The sequence below is a fragment of the Triturus cristatus genome, chromosome 9 (genome assembly GCF_964204655.1).
Source record: "Triturus cristatus chromosome 9, aTriCri1.1, whole genome shotgun sequence".
Classification (NCBI taxonomy): domain Eukaryota; kingdom Metazoa; phylum Chordata; class Amphibia; order Caudata; family Salamandridae; genus Triturus; species Triturus cristatus.
The window spans coordinates 1,172,642,606-1,172,655,563 of NC_140592.1; positions in this window are offsets into that span (position 1 = coordinate 1,172,642,606).

The following is a 12,958-nucleotide window of genomic DNA, read 5'->3' on the forward strand; positions in this document are numbered from 1 at the left end:
CGGAAGCGGAGGGGGACCACCAACACGCGGCTGGCCCTGAGTTCTGCTACTTTCTGTTCACTGTACAACAGGCCCTCGGTCCAGTAGATCCAGTGGGTGCCGGTCTGGTCACCGTTGGCTTGCGCGGTCGCCTGTTGTCGGACCCCTTCGAGAGAGGGACAGGACTGTTGTTCTTGCTGGAACTGCTCTCGGGTGGGGCCCCCTTCGTGTCGCCATTGTGTCAGCTCTGGGAGGGCGCTCGGAGAAGCCATCTCTTCGGGGGAGGATTCGCTGGGTCCAGGGTCGGTGTCCGCCTCCTCCTCGCTGCTGGTGGGAGGGGGTGTGAGCCCCTCGGGCTGGGCGGTCCCGGAGGTTGAGGATGAGCGGGGGGCCTGGGCGGTCATGGACCGGGTGATGGCGCAGGCCCAATCAGCCAGTCCCAACATTCGGAGGTGCTCTCGTCGCTCTACTTGAGCCCAGGGGGAACTTTCCAAGTCGTTCCCCAGGAGGCAGTCGACCGGGGCGTCGTCGCGCACTGTCACCTTCAGCAGGCCCGTCACCCCTCCCCACTCGAAGGGGACCAGGGCCATCTGGCATAGGCTTTCACTGTTGTCGGCCGTCCGTACGGGGCACAGCACATTCGGTAGAATCTGCCCAGGGGTCACCAGGTGGCAGCGGACAGCGGTGATACTGGCGCCTGTGTCACGAAGGGCTTCGGCCCGTTGTCCATTGACCGTGACCTGCTGCCGGTACTTCTGGGTGTTGGTTGGGATGGGGGTGCAGGGTACCATCTCTCGGCTACCCAGGCAGACCAGGGACATGGCTGCCGGCTCCCACTCAGTGTTCTCTCGGTCGAGGGCCTCCTCTTCCTCTTCTCCTCCCCCCAAGGCGGCGGCTGTCAGCTGCCGGGGCGGGTGCCCGCCGGCCCCGTTTCTTCGGTTCAGAGGGCAGGCCGGATCGCTGGCAAAGTGTCCTGTTTGTTGGCAGCCGTAGCAGGTCACTGGCGGCCGTGGTCCGGGTCGGGCCGGGCCCACCTTTCGGGCTAGGCTCGGGGAGAGATGTGGCTGTGGTGGCCCTCGAGGGGGGCTCCTGGGGGCCCCGGCGGGAGGGTCTCGGTTCCTGTTCGGCCCTCCCCCCCCACCGCGCTGGCGGGGGGGTCCGTTGGGGTTCCTCTGGTACTCCCCCATTGAGTTCCGGGGGACCCGGGAGTTGACCCATCGATCGGCCTCGACGGCAAGTTTTCGCGGGTCGGTCATTTTGCTGTCGAGGAGGTGCTGTCTCAGTTCCACGAAGCAATTGTTGGAAAGGTGTTCCCACACGATGAGGTCGACCAGCTGCCCGTAGGTGGTTACTTTGCTCCCTTTGATCCACCCTTCTAGGGCCCGACTGAAAAAGTCCACATATTCCACCCATGTGGTACCCGGGATTTTCTTGCAGTCTCTGAACCGCTGGCGGTACATTTCCGCTGTTAGCCCGTAGCGGGTGAGCAGGGCCTCCTTCATGTGATCGTAGGAGGTCATCACCTCCTCCGGTAGCTGGAGCAGCGTGTCCCGCCCCTCACTCAGGAACCGCCCCCACAGGCCCGCGCCCCAGTCCTTTCGGGGCACCCGATGAGAGGTCATGGCCACCTCGTAGGCCTTGAACCATTGTTGGATGTCGTCATTCTTGTAATACTCCTTGACGACTTCTTTCGGGATATGTACCTTGGCCTCGGAAGGCGGTAGAGTGTCTCTAGTACTGGGGGTGTCAGTCCCTCCGTTCTTGGCCTTGATCTCGAGCTCCTTGAGACTGCGCTCGTGCTCAAGAGTTAGTTTCTTTTCCTCCAACTCCCGGTGTCGTCTCTTCTCCTCTATCTCTTCTTGAAGGCGCAGCTGCTCTAGGGCCAGTTTCTTTTCTGCCAGCTGGAGTTCACCGTCCAGCCGCAGTCGGGCGAGCTCTAGCTCGTGGCTCCGGACCTTTTCCCGCTCTCGTATTTCTTCTTCGGAGAGGCCGGTTTCTAGGCTCTTTCTTCCTCCGGTTGCCGGAGTCCGTGCGGTTGCTGCGGTCTCAGTCAGGGGCAAGGGCCCTTCTTCCTGGGAGGGGCCTGCCCCGGCCTCCAACCATGCCCTCAGAGCTTTCTGCATCTCCTCTTTGGTACCTAGGCTGGTGGTTGCAATGCCTTTGTCTTTGCAGAACTGTTTCAATTCTTTGTGCGTATATTCTTCCAGCCGTTCGGGCTGGAACTCCATTGTCGCGTTGTTTTCCTGGCTGCTCATGATGCTGTTCGTTTGGATGGGTAGCTAGTGGGTACTGGCTGGTACGTACTGCGTTCGGCTCGGATCCCGTCGCTGGCCACCAAATGTTGGAAGGCGGACCCCGAGGAGTCGGTGCGACCACCAAGGGGGGGGCCCTCACACTGCACGAAGTAGCCGAGCGCTGCCGAGAAGTCTCCTGAGAGATCCTTCTCCTATCACGTCCTAGCACAGTAACACCACCACACAGGACTCAAGGGGGTTGTCTTGTGACAAGCAATTCTTTATCAGCAATAAAAAGGTTACGAGGTCAATATTTACACGAAGGGATCGAGGGATCCACCAAAAGTCTCAGTGTCTCTTTGGAAGGGTCGGGGTAGCGGGACAGTCTTTGGCAGGAATGCGGTACGAGGGTACCTGGGGCCCAGTTCTTATCCTCAAGCTGGAGGACCTCCGGATCTCGGAGGGGTTGAGCCGCGACGGCGTCAGCAGGGCTCTGGCGTACAGTTCGTGGAGAGCCGCGATCCGATCAGCAGGGCTCTCAAGATGGTTTCTGCTCAGCTCGAGCCGCGACGTCGTCAGCAGGGCTCCGAGGGAGGTTTCAGCGAGGTTGGGCCGCGACGGCGTCAGCAGGGCTCCGATGTTCCAGGTGGTTCAGAAAGGGTTCACAGGAAGGAGCCGCGACGCAGTCAGCAGGGCTCGTGATGGTTCCGACAAGAGTTCTTCTCCGTAGGGTCAGCCGCGATTCAATCAGCAGGGCTCTCGACTCCGGGATACAACTGCCGAGCTGTGGTGGGGTCGCCCCAGATATAGGTCTGGAGCCCTTTGATGTCCGGACCTATGCGCCCGAGGGGGCGGAGTGGCCGGGTGGAGGTGGCCAGACGCCCAGCAGGAGAGGCGCCAGGCCCATGGGAGTTGCAGGGCGATCACACCTCGAGAGGGGAGGACAGTTGGGGGTCCCATCGATACTGTCCTCCGCCGGGGGCGATGAATGGTTCCTGCGGCACCCCCTGGCTAGTTCATGGTGCCTCGATGTCGGGGCTTCGCTGGGGTCGAGGCCGGGTTGAGCGGGGTCGCGCCGGCTGGTGCACGGTGTGACGTGGATGCCAACAAGATGGCGGAGCCACGAGGAGTATGCGTCCACGTGCAGCTCCGGGTGAAGGGCCTTGGTGCAGTTCAGACGGGTGGCCCGTGACGGCCGGGGCGGGGAACGGGCACAATCCAGGGGGTTAAGGACCACGCCACGAGGCCGGGTCCAACATCTTATTTCCCTGTGACACGTCTTTCCCTTTAATTGCACTACAGACATTTCCTTCCTCCTACCCTGATGTGCCATGTTATTTTTTATACAGTGCGTTTTTGGAGCCATGGTATTTGAGGTCTGTTTGTCTGCTCTGGATGTTGTCGTCGCTGTCTCCCGGCGCCATCGCCCCATCTTCGTTCTTGAGTTTTTCGTTCCATACGTATGTTTTTCAGTCGTTCGTTTCGAACGTGTACTGTCTTTTTGTTGGTTTTTGTCTCTGTCCTTCTTTCTACAACTGATCTCTTACCGTTTCCTCTTTCCTCTCTTTTTTCGCTTTCCCTCTCCTCTCTCTTCCCCTCCTTGTTCCTTCCTTTCCTTGAACTCAGTATCATTCTCATAATGGTTCTTTCTTTTCTTTCCTTTCCCTTTTTCCCTTTTTGCTTTTTTTCCTTCTGCCCTCTCCCCTTCATCACTTCGTTTAAATTTTCTCAGTTTTTTCAAATTATTTTTTCTGCAATAACAAGCATGTTGCTGTTAGCTATCTCTCTTTGCTGTTCCATTCCGTGTTACATCATGGAACGTTAAGGGTTTAAACAATCCCATTAAAAGGCAAAGGGTTTTATCACATTTAGCAAGACTTAAATCTGATGTTGCCCTCCTTCAGGAGTCGCATCTCTCTGAAACGGAGGCTTTGAAACTCAAGCGTTGTTGGGTGGGTCATGTTTTTTGCTCCCCCACAGTTTCGAAGAAAAATGGTGTTGTGATTTTATTACATAAAAAGTTAAATGTTTCTTCAATCTCTCATGAATGCGATGTTGATGGTCGGTGGGTTATTGTTACACTGCTTATAGATAATATTCCTATCACTCTTTTTAATGTGTATGCCTCAACTGGAATTGATAAATCATTTTGGCCCTCTATCTCAACTAAGTTGTCCTCCCTCTCTGGAGATTATATACTTCTTGGGGGAGATTGTAATCAAGTTGTTGATCCCTTCCTTGACCGCCACTCCAATGTTAAATTTGTCCCCTCTAGGATGCACTCTCAATTTGTTAACACCTTTCAAAATAATGCCTTGGTGGATATCTGGAGACTGTGTAATCCTGATCTTAGAGAATATCATTTTTACTCCCCTCCACATCAATCGCAGTCCCGCATTGACCATATTTTCCTTAGTAAATCCTTATCCCAGCACGCTATTCGCTCTGATATCAGTTCTATCCTAATCTCGGACCATGCCCCAATTCATGTGGACCTTGACCTACTTCCTTTTTCCCCTCACTCTGGCAGATGGCGTTTCAACAATGCTTTGCTTTTGGAATCTACTTTTTGTTCTGAATTCACTGCCTTTGCCACTGAATTTTTCCTTCTCAATCATACCCCTGATTCCTCTTTTGTGACTGTTTGGGATTCTTTTAAATCAGCCTCTAGGGGTTTTATTATTAATATTGTAGCCCGACGAAAGAAACTTCGAGAAACCAAGTCCGAGCACATTTTAGCCAATATTAAGATTTTGGAGCTTGACTATCATGCTTCTAAATCTGAGATCTCTCTTAAAAAACTTATTGATGCGAAAATCTCCTTCAATAGGTTTACAACTGATGCTGCCTCTAACCTTTTGTTAAAATGTAATTCCAGATATTATGGAGGTAAAACAAAATGGGGAAACTTTTGGCCAATTACTTAAAGATAAGGAAGGAGCGTTCAAAGATTGAGTCCATTAAGACTTCCGCTGGGAACTCTTGCTTTAAGGATAAAGACATTCTTTCTGAGTTTGTTAAATTCTATGACAATCTTTACACCCCCGAACACATCCCGGAAACTACGGATCTTCTTTCATATTTTCATTCACTTCCCTCCCCCCCGGCCTCTCATGTTGATTTCACTGCCCTAGAATGGGATATTACGCTTTCTGAAATCTCTCATGCGGTTTCTAAATTACGACACGGTAAATCTCCAGGTCCTGATGGGTTCACTATTGAATTTTACAGCCACTTCGCCTCTCTACTTCTCCCTAAACTATTACTCTTATTCCAATCCTTCCTTACAGCGGGTTCTTCCAGCGCTACCTTCCAACAGGCTTTAATCTGTCTAATTCCCAAGGAAGATAAGGACCACTCGTTATGCAAAAATTACAGACCAATTTCCCTGGTCAATACAGACTACAGAATTCTGGCAAAACTTTTGGCACTACGCATGGATCCACTTTTACCCGATCTCATTGGTCCTGAACAATCAGGTTTTGTCAAAGGCCGCCTCTCGTCTGACAATTCCTGTGTTTTTCTTAATATTCTTAGCAAGGTTTCCTCTTTGTCACTTCCCTTCGCGGCTATTTCTTTAGACGCGGAGAAAGCGTTTGACAGGATTGGATGGGACTTTATGTTTCAGGCCTGGCGCTGGATCGGCTTTTCTTCCAAATTCATCTCTATAATTTCTTTACTCTATTCTAATCCCCAAGCTTCCATTTTTGTTAACGGAATGACCTCGGATTACTTCTCATTACACAGGGGAGTACGGCAAGGCTGTCCTCTATCCCCCCCTACTTTTTGTTCTAGCCCTGGAACCCTTTCTTACCAAAATTCGTCTGGACAACAGTATTTCTGGTTTTAAATTCGGTTCACGTCAGGTTAAACTGTCGGTCTACGCTGACGATATTCTTTTCTACTGCTCTGATCCTATTTCCTCTATTCCCTCCTTTCTCAAGCAGGTGTCTTCCTTCTCCGTGGTCTCTGGCTATCGCCTCAATGCTGATAAATGCGAGATTCTACCTCTAAACCCTATTTGTCAAAAGCAACTTTTTTCCCAAACGGGTTTCTCATGGCAGCCATCTAAGATCAAATACCTGGGTGTTTGGTTCGCCCCTATCTTGTCTGATACGCTCAAATTTAACTTTGATTATATCTTCAAGAAAATGGACACGGCTATCCAACGTTGGAACCCGCTCTTTCTGTCCTGGTGGGGTCGACTCAATTCTATAAAAATGATGTTATCACCTCTTCTTCTATATACCACTTCCATGCTTCCAGTACATATTCCAGTTTCCCTCTTTAGACGGATTGATTCCTTGTTGCTGAAATTCTTATGGAATGGTAAACGCTCTCGGATAGCTTTGGCTTTATTGCGCAAGGATAAGGCCCAGTCTGGTGTGCGTTTTCCGGATTTCAGAGAGTATCATCGAGCTTTTTCATTGAAACAATCGATCCGTTGGTTCTCTTCTGACCTTCCGCACTATCCGCCCGTCTGGTTAAGTATGGAATCTTCCTTTCTTTCCCCTTTTACCTTTCGCAAGTTCTTATCCTTCACGTCTCCCTTGGTTCGCTTTCGTTCACCTGTTATTTCTCATTCCCGCGCTCTCCTTCTCCCTTATATATCATCATTATCTTATCCGTCCCTCCTTTCCCTTCACGAACAACCGATATGGCACAACTCTCTCTTCAAAATACGCAATCACACTATTTTTTGGAAGACATGGTACTCTAAAGGATTGTGTTGGATCTCTCAACTAATTTCCCAAGACACTCCTCTCTCATTTCAAGAACTTAAATCCTCCTTTTCACTGCCCTCCTCTGCTCGATCACAATACAATGCCCTTCTCCCAGTCCTGATCTTAGATCTCCGCTCCTTGGCTCCATCTAACGCTATTCCTTTGGATCGCAAAGCTACCTCTTCATTATTGGAAACATCTCCCTCAGCCTCTGCCATCTATAATTCTTTTCGATACTCCATTAACAGACTAAAATCTAAAATCGAGATTGCATGGGAATTGGATCTTTCTCAGGATTGACCATCACCTTTTTGGGACAAAAAATGGGCTAAGCTTCATAAAACCTCTAGAGCTGCTAATACTACCCAAACCTTATATTTTATTTATACCAGAACTTTATGTACTCCACACACTTTGTCCCGTTTTTCACCTGACACATCCTCTATTTGTTGGTCCTGTCCCTGTCCCGATGCAGATCTCAAACACATGTTGTTTGAGTGCCCTTCTATCTCCACGTCTTGGTGCCTAGTCTGGACGCAAATACAAAAGATATTCCAACTTCAGATTCCCTTCTCCCCTTTGCAAGTTTTTCTAGGTTCCCTATCACCAAGCCTTCCACAATCGCCTCCCCATTATCTATTACTTGACCTTTTAATTGCTGTGGCTTTTCGTACCATTACTTCTAATTGGAAACAGGCTGCAAATGTCTCCTATCACTCTTGGTGGAATGCAGTTTGCTTCCATCATCGCCTAGATACTAATTACGTATCTCCCGTTTCCCTAGCAGTTAAACGCGACTTGATTTGGCTCCCTTTGGTATCCTATCTCTCCTCCACTGCTCCAGTACACGCTTCTCCAAACCCTGAAACAGTTGAGGTGCGTAGGCCACCATGATTTTCTTGCTACATCCCATAAGATACCTCAGGATTTATGTTTCCGCACAGTTTTCTCAATTATTTGATCTAAATTATCTAAGGATGAAGATAAAAATAACCAAATTATTGGATCAATGGTCACTGCTTCCATTATCTATAGTAGGGCGAGTATCATTAATCAAAATGTCTATACTACCTTTATTGATCTTCCTATTCTCTAATGTCCCTATTAAAATCAATCAGGTATTTTTTAGGGAGATTGATACTCTTTTTAGACAATTGATTTGGGAGAAAAAGCCCCCAGAGTTAAATTGAACACCTTACAACTACCAATAGATCAGGGGGGGCTCGCGCTCCCACACGTAAGATCATATTATGAAGCTGCCCTTCTCGATTTAGTATCTGGGCTGTTAGGATCTTCATCTTGCAGAGATACTTTTTTTTTCGATAGAATGTTGTTAGAAATTGGTTCATCCACTCCAGTGTTTTTAAAAACTGCTAAGCTTCCAAAGAAAACTCGGTATAAAACTTTAAGGGACTCCCTTTTTAGACTCCAGGCTATCTTTAGGGACATGAATTTGATGGGCTTTCAATATCTCAATATAAGAGAATGTGCCAGTCTCGGTTTCCAGATACAAGCTAGCCATATTAAGGCCTGGGAGAATTCGGGATTAACTGAACTGAGACATTTCATAGTCCAGAATAGACTGATCTCCTGGCAGGAAATATTGGCCAGGTCAGGGACTTACCGGAAACCGGCCTTTTTTGAATATCTGCGGCTAGTCTCATGGTTGAGAAGTAACGGAGATATAACCGAATCTCCCAATCATTTGACAGCTGCCCTTTTGGGTGCCAAATTACGAGGAATAGGCAATTGGTACAAGTTGTTACATTAAATAAAACATCTTTCTTTGATCCTGAACCACTTGGAAAAAATAAATCGGGAGACCGACCGCAGTTTTTCCGAAAGGGAGTGGGAGTGGATCAGCCACTCAGGTGGCAGAGCATTGCGTGCTGCCAATTTTAAGAGGATGGCCTTTCTCTCAAGGTGGCTCGCCTATTTAACACCTTCTACTCTTAGTAAAAGGTTCCCAGATGTAGAAGATAAGTGTTTTCGGTGTTCCAAATCTGGGGAAGGTGGTTGACACCATATTTTTTATGTATGCCCAGGTTTGAGGTCTTTTTGGGAAGCCGTTTTTCTAGACATCGAGCGCGCTATCGGAAATAAAATTCCAATAGTAGCAGAGATTGTACTATTTGGCTATTGCAAGGGAGGCCTACAACTGTCTAACCCAGAAAGAGTTTTCATTTTTATTGCTTGTGCGGTAGCACGCTCCCTAATCTTGCAATAATTGGAGATCTAATGAAGCCCCCTCTCATCAGAAATGGATTAATAAAATGAAAAGGGTTAAAAAATTTGAGGAGGCCTATGCTATGAGGGTAGGAGCCTTGAAAAAATACGAGCGAAATTGGAGGTTTTTTGAAATTTTGTAGAAGACTTAATAGGCAAATGCAATTTTGGAGGTGATTTACACAGTAGTCCTTTCCATATCCCTCTCTATATGAAAGCGAATCTCCCTTTCCTATTGCCTGCCAAGAATGTATTAGCACTTTTTAGCAATTATATTCTAAATACTGGAAGTGGTGAATCGTTTTGAAACTCGGTTTCAATTGAAGTTTTTATGCTATTGAATTCCTTTGATCGTAATATTTCCGTAAATAGCTATGTTTCGCACCTGCACTTTAGTGGATTGGATGATTGTATTTTTGCTGTTTGTACATGGCACATTGCACTTTCGATTGGAAGTGTATCTATGTCTTGATTGGCTTTCATTAAGAATCTATTCTGCACTTTATAGATTTTATACTATTGAAGTGGTGAATTGTTTTAATGTATGTCTTTGTATCGTTTTTTATATGCCAACGAATGTTCTTTATTGTAATACTATTGCAACTATTCACGTTTGGCACTTGCACTTTAATGGTTATTGCGTATATGTACTTTTGCTGTTTTGCACTAGGCACATTGCACTTTCTCCTAGTACTTCTTTTTCTTTGTACTATTACATTTCAAAGCCATATTATCTATGATATGAATGTTAATTGTACTTTGCAATGTTTTTTCCTTTTTTTAATTTATTTATTTATTTATTTATTTTTTTCTTTTTTCCTTGTACCTCTTGCTCTGCTGAATAAAAAAAAAAAAAAAAAAAAAAAAGATTTTCTTGCTACATTATTGCCTTTTGCTATGATATTACGTTCTATTGTATTATATGGTATTTTTTCATTCTTATACATAGGTTTTGTTCTTGTATTCTTCATGCTTGTCATATTTGCTTTTATTGAGAGCTTCTATTGTATTGTTTATTCTATGTATTGCTTACCATGATGATTATATCCCCTTCCCTCCCCCCTTTTCCTTTTTTCCTTCAATAAACTCAAACTTAAAAAAAAAAAAAAAACTGAACACCACTGATTTCTGAATTCTGCAATCTTTTATTGATGGCTATTTGCCAGCATGGTGCTCCATGCCACTGGACAAAAAATGAAGGCCAGTGCTTCTTCACTTAGAATTAACATAAATTTTCTCTTGTTAATCTTCTATACTGAAGTACAACTGCATCACTCTTCGGGTGAACCCTTGTTGCCCGTGCAGAAGAGATCTTTGCCTCAGGCATCCATGTCATGAATAGATGCGTGTGACATTGAGCCCAACCCTGAAATTGGCTGGGAAGGCGCTTTCTAAAACTTAATTTCATCAATTGCTGAACTGTAATTAAAGTTATTAGGCACGAAAGCAGAGCCAAGACTGCAGCCTCCTAGAAAGCATGTGTGAGACATTGCTCATGCTCAAAGAATGTTTCACTGAAAACTGAAATTACTCATCGCTAACTGCCTTTAAACCACCCCCTAGGCAAAATGTAACAAAAATGTATTTAATAAAACAATATTATTTGACCTTTCATCTTTTTGGGAAAATAGCAGTTATTTTCTCACTCCTCTTAGACGGTATTTTCCTAAACTATATTTGTCTGCTGATATCCTAATCTGGTCTACGTCCGACAGCTGTGAGGACATCTGATGAATTGATAGGGCAAAAGAATTGATGGGATGTGGTGTATATTTAAAAATATAGAATTATACATGGGTAACTGAGGATAACAGGGAGGTTTTCACTGAAGGGTTCTGAGTGACATCAAATAAACGAGAGCGAGACTTGAATTGTGTATAGTTTCACCCAAAATCACAAAGGGAAAAACATTTGTTATTAATATTTTGTCATTTAAAATGTCCTGTTTCTTATTGCCTTTTCCCCAAATCATCTGCCTGTGCTTCCAACATATACAAAGGCAGAGGAGGAATTGGAGAGCCACACTTCACACCTTAAAACAGCCTCCTGGCATCCACGACACCACCCTCAGCAGGCAGCTAACCCAGCCCCTCCACCCCCCCCAAAATTAAAAAAATAAATACCTGGCCTCCTGCCACCAACCGCAACCACCCTCTAAAAACTGTCCACCCCTGCCCAAATCCATATATCATAAAACAGGACTTCTGAAGCACGGCAAATCTCCCGTGAGGGTATCCAGATGCTGAGAACCTTGCTGCATCGGCACTTATAAAAACATACCTGGCTTTTTACCACCTACCTCACAACATCCCACTCTTCACTCTTAAATTGAGAGCAGAGAACTGGCACCATGCTGACCAATGCTTTGGGCCTGATTAAGATGTCGGTTGGAAACTAACCCGCCCGACTCCTTGTCGGATTCGGTTCCGACCGACTTGCGGTTGGCGGTTCCTCCCGATCGATTATGATACTTGAGAACACTGTTCGGAAGGACTCCCATTGACTTCAATGGGAGCCTGTGTTCCGACCAACAAGACAGGCTCCTATAGGGAACATGGGTGTCTGCGGAAAACCTTGCACCCTGTCGCAGGCACCCCATGGTGCCAGCCACGCTGTGCATGGTTTTACAGGGAGATCCCTTGGGTATGCCCTCTGCCCCAAATTGGAAGACGCAGGATGAAGGGGTGCCTGCTAGGGGCCCCCAAAGGCTGTTTCTGACAGCCTTTTTGTGTCGGACAGACTGAGTCAAAAAGTCTGTTGGAATCCAACATCGTAATTGGTCTATCGGAAACGCTGTCCATTGAGCTGTATGAATCGCCTCTGACCGACTCGGGTTCTCCAAGTGCCTGTTGGAACCAATTAGGAATGACTGTACAGTTTCCCATCTGACCACGAGCATCATAATGTTCCCGACCGAGTTGGGCAGATGGGTTCCGACACGGTCTAGGAGAATCTGACTGTCGGTCGGAGGCTTTCCGACCAACATCGTAAAAAGCAAAAGCCACACAATTGATGGACGGAATGCAGAATAAAGCAAAACATTCCCCCACAGTCAAGAGATCTGGGTTAAAGCCATCATTCTTTTGCTCACTATGCCACCCCAGTTTAGACCTTGCTATGTGCAAATCAGTCTTGACCCTGTGCCTCATGGGAACAGTCCAGCCTGAACTGCCAAGCCAGGTCCTCCCTGGTCCGGAAACAAACATCCTAGGACCGGTTTCGGGGTTTCACCCCTCTTCAGCCAGGATAACTTGATTCCAGTGGCACAGTGAGCCCAGGACCCACGTCTGGGCATACCTGGCGCACTTAGGGCGAGAAAGCAAAAGACACACAGTTGAATGCAGAATAAATCAAAACATTCACCCCCAGTCAGAAGATCTGGGTTAAATCCATCATTCTGTTGCTCACTATGCCACCCCAGTTTGGGTCCCGTGCTCTCCATGCCACTGGAATCAAGCTATTCTGGCTGAACAGGGGTGAAACCCCGAAACTGGTCCTAGGATGCTTGTTTCCAGTCCAGGAAGGACCTGGCTTGGCTGTTCGGGCTGGACTGTTCCCATGAGGCACAGGGTCAAGACTGATTTGCATATGGCTGGGTTCAAACTGGAATAGCATGGTGAGCAAAAAAACGATGGATTTAGGCCCAGATCTCTGTACTGGGGTGAATGTATGACATTGTTCTGCATTCTGTCCATCAACTGTTGTTTTTGCATTTGTCACCCCGAGTGGGACGGGTATGCCCATACGTGGGTCCCATGCTCTCCATGCGACTGGAATCAAGCTATCCTGGCTGAA